We start from the raw sequence: 8103 nt of genomic DNA on the forward strand, positions 1-8103 counted from the left end.
CAATCCTCGTGGTTAGGACTCGGATGTGGTCATCGATGATGCTCATAAAAATGGTTTTTAAATAAATATGGGCTTTTATTTATGATTTGGATTTTTATGGACTTTATTGCTTTTTGGGACTTTTTATGTTAAATTATGGTACTGTGGCATGGGGCTTTACTTTTGGGATTTTATTCTGATTTGCGTGACTCGATTTAATGACATTAAGTTTTAAAAAAATGCATAAGTTAGTATTTGATAAGATTCCATATGAAACTTGATTTTTAAAATAAAACCTGTCAATAATTCATGACATTTCAGTAGCCAATATCACTTTCCAAATTCAGCCATAACTGATACCTCTTGAAAGGAGTTATAATTCATACTTTTAGACTTAATTAATTGCTTGTACTTAAGTAAAATTAGCTTCATTTTAGGTAATTACATGATCATTTCTAGTAAATCGAGTAGTGCATTTAAGAACTTGAGATTTTGATTACTTTATTGCATATTTACTTTTAATTGCCTGTGAAAAGGTATTGTTGTGGTTGAATGGCGGGTTTAAGGGAGAAGGACGGTAGAGGATGGAGGTTTTCCAAGGCTTTATGAGAGGTTTCCATGGCAATGCTAGTGAAGAAAACAACAAACACCCAGTCAGTAATGAGAGCAATGAACATTTGGTCCTCCACATGCACGTATAATAAAGAATATTCACCTCAAAATTAGGGAAAAATAATCATTGGCTGATGAATTTTACCCTAGAGGACAACCCAAGTCTAAAAGGCAATAAAAAAGGGAGAGACGAAGGTGGCAATTTTTTTGAGCTGGGACAAAGGTCTCATGATGGAAAGAAGGGCAAGTTGAGTTGATTGTGACCTTTGGTGAACACAAGCAACAAGACACTGAGTTGGAGGAATTGGAGTTTTGAAACCCAGAATTCTTCCTCTACATTTTGTTTTAATTCTTCTATTCTAAACTGATATTTTGGGATATTGATGATACAAAAGCAACTTAAATTTGTGTAGCCAAGCCATGAGCTAACTTAATATGGTTGGGGTTTGCTTTGGATCACTGTTTAACTTCTACTAATGTTGATGGGTTAATATGGTTCATATTATTGCTTTATGTAATGGTTGATTTTGTTTAAATGCTTAAAAGAGTGTTGATGGATGCTCAATAAGTCTTAAGGCAGCTTGTCACCGATAGGATTAGGTTACTTGGACCGAAGTTGGGAAATATAAGTAAGTGTTGAGTGAAATACTTGTGTAAACTTCAGACATAGAGCCCTACCTTATACGATTTAGAGGGTTGAGCTTTAGTATTAGTTTCTAATCCCAAGCCTATAGACATATAGTGCCTTAGGGATGAGTAACCTTAGGTCTTTCTTTCGACAGAGGTAAATCACATTAGTATGCAATCGAACAGTAAGTTAGCCATAGTTTTACCACAACATTGTTCACGGGTTAGAACAGATCCGTTAGTAATCCCAACCTTCACGACCAATATTTCAACCTTGCTAAAGTACTTAGTACTTTTGTTTGATTTGTTGCAATTGTAATATTTTCTAGTATATTTCATTACTCTCACTTTGAATGTGTTATATCCCATTTTAATTTCATTCAACATCATTTGAGACATTTATCTTTTCACTTATCACTTTATTACTTGATTCAATGTGTACACTTGCACAATTCGCACATCATATTCACACGCGACAAGTTTTTGGCACTGTTGTCAGGGATTGGCGATTGGTAACTTTAGTTATTGTTATTGCAATATTTATAGATTTTGTTGCTAATTTGTTTGGTTCGTGATCTTAATAGGTTTGCTACTAGCTAAATGCTTAGAGGAACTCCTGTTGAAAGACTCTATCCCTTAGATTTAGAAATTGAAAGGACCTTGCAATGAAGGAGAAGAGAATAAAGAGAAATGAATAAATATGGTAACAGTCCACCTATTATGAATGAGCAACTTAATCTTGGATCTTTGAATGTTAATCCTCCTGTTGCTCAGATGTTTGATGATTGGGATAGGCCAATATGAAAGCATGTAGTGCCTATCTTAGACAACTTTAATCCTAGAATAGTTAGGCCACAAATTCAAGCTCCGCAATTTTAACAAAAACCTATAATCTTTCAGACGCTTCAATCAATTGGTCAGTTTGGTGGTTTGCAAACTGATGATCCCAGATTGCACTTAAGACTTTTCTTCAAGGTTTGGGATTCTTTCAGATAGTAAGGTGTCCCTGAAGATGCCATAAAACTCTAACTATTTCCCTATTCTATAAAAGATTGTGCTAGAACATGGCTCAACACTTTACCATCTGCAACAGTAGAATCATGGAATGATCTTTGTAAAGATTTCTGCTGCGATATAACCCACCAAATATGAATGCCAAAATGAGAAATGACATAACATTGTTCAAGCAATTAGAGGATGAAACATTGTATGAAGCATAGGAAAGGTTCAAAAATTTGCTTAGGAAATGTCCTATGCATGGATTTCAGCATTAGACCCAAATGAAGATGTTCTACAATGGTTTGAAAGCACAGACATGGATGGTGGTTGATGCTTCAGGTAGTGGGGCTTTGTTGGATAAGTCCTACAATGAAGCTTCTGAGATTTTAGAGAGAATCGCCAATAATGATTATCAATATCCTAAATCAAGAGTTGGAACTGGTAGGGGTGGCTGGATCATTCGAACTTGATGCTATTACCTCACTTACTGCTCAGGTATCTTCTTTAGCAAATAAGATAAAGACCATGTAGAAGCCTAGTGTGGTGAAAGAGATGAAAGAAGTTGGGTTATCTTATGTTTATTGTGGTGAGGATCACGTGTTTGAGGAGTGTCCCTCGAACCCAGCATCTATGTACTATATGGGTGACTTCAAAATGAACAACAATCCTTATTCCAACACGTATAACCTTGGTTAGAAACAACACCCAAATTTTGGGTAGAACAATCAATGAGCTAGAAATTCCAACACCGCTATTAGACCTAATGACATTAATGTTCCATTTGGTTTTAATCAGTCAATATCGCCTTAAAAATGAGTTCAATAAGGACATAGGTCATCTTCTTCCTCATCTATTGAGTCTTTACTGAAAGAGTATATGGTCAAGAATAATGCTGCTATCTAGAGCCAAGCATCATCATTACGAGCTTTAAAGAATCAAGTAGGATAGATAGCTAATGCTTTTAACTCAAGAGCGCAAGGAACTTTGCTTAGTGATACCAAGAATGGAAGACCACATAGGAAAGAACATTGTAAAGTAATCACTTTTAGAAGTGGCACACAGCTATATAAAGTTGTCAAGAATGTTGTTCCTCAATTTGTGAATTCAGAAACAATTACAGGCAAAACCCTTGAACAACTGAAGAAGAGCACCACAACTAAGAAAAATAGACCAAACAATGTCAAAGCAAACTCAGATAACCCTGCTAAACACAATGCCCAAGCAGAACAATCATTACAACCTGAAGTTCGCCCACCTTTACCATTTCCTCAAAGCTTTCAAAATCAAAAACAAAACCAACATTTTAGGCAATTGTTAGATGTCCTTAAGCAACTTCACATCAATATACCTTTGGTGGAAGCCTTGGAGCAAATGCCTAACTATGTCAAGTTTATGAAAGATGTATTTTCAAAGAAGAGATGATTGGGAGAATTTGAAACAATCGCACTCACTGAAGGGTGCACTGCTATGTTGATAATAAATTACCTCAAAAGTTGAAAGACCTAGGAAGCTTCACAATAACTTGCTCAATTGGCAACCAATATGTTGGGAAGGCCTTGTGTGATTTAAGAGTGAGCATAAGTCTTATGTCCATGTCTGTGTTCAAGAAGCTGGGAATTGGTGAAGCAAGACCTACCACTATAACCTTGCAATTGGTATATCGATCATATGCACACCCAGAAGGGTATATCGAGGATGTCCTGGTAAGGGTATTTAAATTCATTTTTCCTATTGATTTCATTGTGTTAGACTGTAAGGTTGACAAAGATGTGCCTATTATTCTGGGTAGACCTTTCCTTGCAACAGGTAGGACTGTGATTGATGTTCAAAAGGGATAATTAACTATGAGGGTGAACGATTAACAAGTCACTTTTAATGTTTTCAAGGTTTTGAAATGTGCTGATGCTATCGAAGAGTGTCATGCTGTCAATTTGTTAGATTCCATTGTGGAAGAGGAATTTGAGAAAGAATACCATGACAAAGAGCATAGTGAATAAGATTCAGTTGATATTGATGATGAAGAGACATTAGGACACCACAATGAGTTGCTTAAATCCAAACTAATTGTCAGTAGACCTGGAAAGAGGTTTGACACATTAGATTTATCTACTTGAACTTTCAGTCTTTCTAAATTGTCCATATAAGAGCCACCCATCTTAGATTTAAAACCTCTACCTTTATAGTTAAAGTACACACATTTAGTAAAGGATAACATGCCTCTCAAGGTTGTGTCTGTTGAGCTAACTGATGAGCAAGAGGTTATGTTGTTAATTGTGCTTAAGAAATTCAAAAAGGCCTTAGGTTGGACAATTGCAAATATTAAAGGAATCAACCCCACGCTCTGCATGCATAAATTTATGTTGGAAGTCTTCCCCAACAATTTTATTAAGCGGCAAAGAAGGTTGAACTGTAACAGCCCGATTTAGACCTTAATCAGAATGGTGGTTTCGGGACCACGAATTCGAGTTAGAAAAATAATTAAAAATTATTTTTTGTGTTTATTTTGTGTGAATTTATATCTGTGAAAATTTCGTGATTTAATTTTGTCGTTTAGGTGTTCGATTAAATAAAAGGACTTAATCGCGTAAAATGAAAATTCAATGGTTTTTCTAAAAAGGGCTAAATTGTACTTGGCTTTTTAAATGGAAGCCTTAAAGTTGCAATTTACCCATTAAGAGAATAAGTGGACGGTACTAGACATATGTCATATGGCATTGTTATAATATTATTAAAGTTAAATAAATAATTAAATAAAATATTATTATATGTTATTATATGTTATAACTTATATCAAATTAAAAGAAGGTTTTCATATTACCTTTTCTCTTGGCCGAAACTTAAAGAAGAAAGAAGAAGAAAAACAAGTTAGGGTTCGGTGGTATTCAAGGTTGATTAAGGTACGAGTTTAGCTCGATTTTTGATAATTTTTACGTTTTCGCTGCTTAGTAATCTTTAAGACCCATGCTTTTATTTTTGTTGTTGTGCCATTGTTGATAGTTTATGATTTTTGTTGTTTGACGATGAAAAATGAAAGATATGTTTTAGATTAACATATTTTGTATTGGAGTTTTTGATGATTTTGAGTAATTAGAACTTAATTGCAAAAATAATAATTTGAGGGACTAAAATGTGAAATAAATGAAATATATGGTCTTGTATGAACACTAGGAATATTCAGCCAAACATGGGTACCTTGAAATTTTGCATATTTTGTGTTTTGTGCAATAGGGACTAAATCGTAAAAATTGTAAATGGAGTAAAATGGTAATTTGCCCATTTATGTGTTTTTGGACTAAATTGAATGAAAATATATTTGAATGAGCTTAATTTGAATATGTTTAGATCAAGAACCAAAGAAATAGAATTTGGACCAGGGAAAAACGAAAGTTGTCGAATAGTAGCCCCGTCCCGTTTTATGACGTCCGAGGTAAGTTTATAAGCAAATGGATGTATCTAATTGTAGTTAAATGCTAAATATATATGCTGGTATGGAAAATATGAATTTATATATGCTATTGCTGAATGTGTATAAGCTTGGTAACCATGTCCAAGCATTCGTTTTGACCGAGTTACGACGTCAGATAGCCCCGAATGAACCTTAGGAATAGCTAGGATACAAATGTCATGGCATAAGATCCCGATATATGTGTGCGAGTGAGACCGTGGCATCAATATGTGATACTGATATGTGTTTACGAGTAAGACCCTGTCTAGGACGGTGGCATCGATATGTGGTTACATGTAAGACCACGTCTAGGACGTTAGCATTGTACGATTTATGTGATTATCCGAGTGTCCTATCCAATTCCGAATGGTTCATCGGGCAAAGATAAGTTGTATTCGAGTGTGAAAAACGAGCTAAATGACCCGGTATGAATTAGCTTGAGGTTTATTTAAATTAAGGTAAGTGTGTAAATTGATACTTATTACAAATTGTGTCTACTGCAAATGAGGATTATTTGTGAACTAGGTACGTGTATTCAACCTTGTGAAAATTATTGGAATGAGTATTAATTATATGTATGGGAATTTATGTATTCGGTCACATAATCAATGCTTGTATATCAAATTATATGGTAACACGTTGGCTTATGTAATTATGTGTATGTGAATTAGATTTGTAATGATTATTTGGCTTTGGAAAATTAAATGCTAATATGTTAGTTTGACTATATAGACATTCGGTTAGGTGATATTTATAATGAATATATATGTATATATATAATATGAATTTATATGCGTTTGGATTTAAATGTGGTATGATAATATAATTGGGTTTAGTTAAATTAAGTTGATAATATCCTTAGGTTGATTATTTGCTTATGAATTACTAAGTTATAAAAAGCTTACTTGTGTATATGTGTATTTCTATTTTATAGATTTTGGATCAAGCTACGAGCTCGGGGATTGTCAGCAAAGTTCATCACAATATCTACTGTTTTGGTACCTTATAAGCTAAATTCAAATTATGGCATGTATAGGCTGGAAAGTGTATGAAGTGTTGAATTTTGGTTATGTATGTTTAAAGCCATGCGAAAATGGCTTAATTTCTAAGCTTGGACTTGGTTATATTTGGTCATGGTTTAATTTGTTTTGGCTGTCATGAAATATATTATAAAATGTATGATAATTGTGCTAGGTGCTATATGCTTGGAAATTAGTGTGACCGTGATGTTAGTTATAATTTGTATTTGGTTGTGTAATTTGCTGAACTGAGAAATTGTGTTCATTATATGTGAGTGATGTGTTTGACTAAACAAATCAGTTAGAATAATGCTTAGTTGGAAGCATGAAATGTGATATAGTTAAATGATGGTTAAAGGTATATTAACTTGATTAGTTCGGTTGATAAGTGGTATATAAATTGTAAGTATTTTTTTTAATTAGGTCGATTTATTTGGTATACATATATTCAATGTTAACGTGACCTTTACATTGGGGAAATTTGTATATTATGCGTATGTGCATTAATAGCATGATCGATCCTAGTAAAATGTATTTAATTTACGTAGGTGATTGTTTAATGATTTTAGTTGGATTTATTATGGGTTTGTGGAAGTATTAATTGATACATGTTAGGTGAGTAATAATCCATGAATGTAACTTATTATAAAGTTTATTTAAATATGTTTTGATGTTTCGTAAATATTTATGCCGAATGAACTATAATTGTTATACTACCTTTGGTTAACTTAACTATTTATGTTTTATAAGTGTTAGTCAAAAAAATTCAAATAAGTTAATAGGTATCTTTGAATAAAGATTGTTATGAGACATGGAAAATAATTGATTATTAGTTAGGTATTATATTTATATTTATGAGAACTATGATTATATATAATGGCAATGATTAAATATATACATGGTTTTTGGTTTGAATTTACATTGAAAGTATATGTTTTTATATATAACGGTTGTGAGTTTTGCTTGTGACTTTGAATTACTAATTTGTACAGATTTGTCATAAATTAGTTGAATTTTAAATTAAAAAAAAGGTTCTGAATTGTCTTATGACAGGTAATTCCTTATAACCCTAATCCGGCGATGGATACGGGCTAGGGGTGTTACACTTTATTGGATCAGAGCTACGGTTTAGTCAGTTCTAGGATTAACGTAGCGTCTGTGAGTTTAGCTATACATGTCATAATTATACGTTATGATGGTGTGATGAGTTCTGACATTTGAAATGTGTTTTCATATAGTAAATGGATCCCGATAGAGCTGTAGCTGATGAAGTCGAAAGTGTAACAGCTGTTCCTGCGCAAGGGACAGTGCAGGCTGATTCTCGATCGATTTCTAGTAATCAAGAAAGTGAGGCTAAACAAGCCTTCTATTAAATGATGAATGATTGGTTCACTCAATATATTCGGACTAACCCGGCTGCAC

General features: G+C 33.5%; 1 non-coding gene across 1 annotated transcript; it reads right to left on the bottom strand.

The window, feature by feature from the left end:
* Positions 1 to 2375: 2375 nt before the first annotated feature.
* LOC121205230 (small nucleolar RNA R71) lies at positions 2376 to 2482 on the bottom strand. Its single transcript, XR_005900315.1, has one exon. It is a non-coding gene; the product is annotated as a small nucleolar RNA R71 (small nucleolar RNA).
* Between the last annotated feature and the right edge of the window lie 5621 nt (positions 2483 to 8103).

This window comes from Gossypium hirsutum, chromosome A08 (assembly GCF_007990345.1).
Source record: "Gossypium hirsutum isolate 1008001.06 chromosome A08, Gossypium_hirsutum_v2.1, whole genome shotgun sequence".
Lineage (NCBI taxonomy): Eukaryota > Viridiplantae > Streptophyta > Magnoliopsida > Malvales > Malvaceae > Gossypium > Gossypium hirsutum.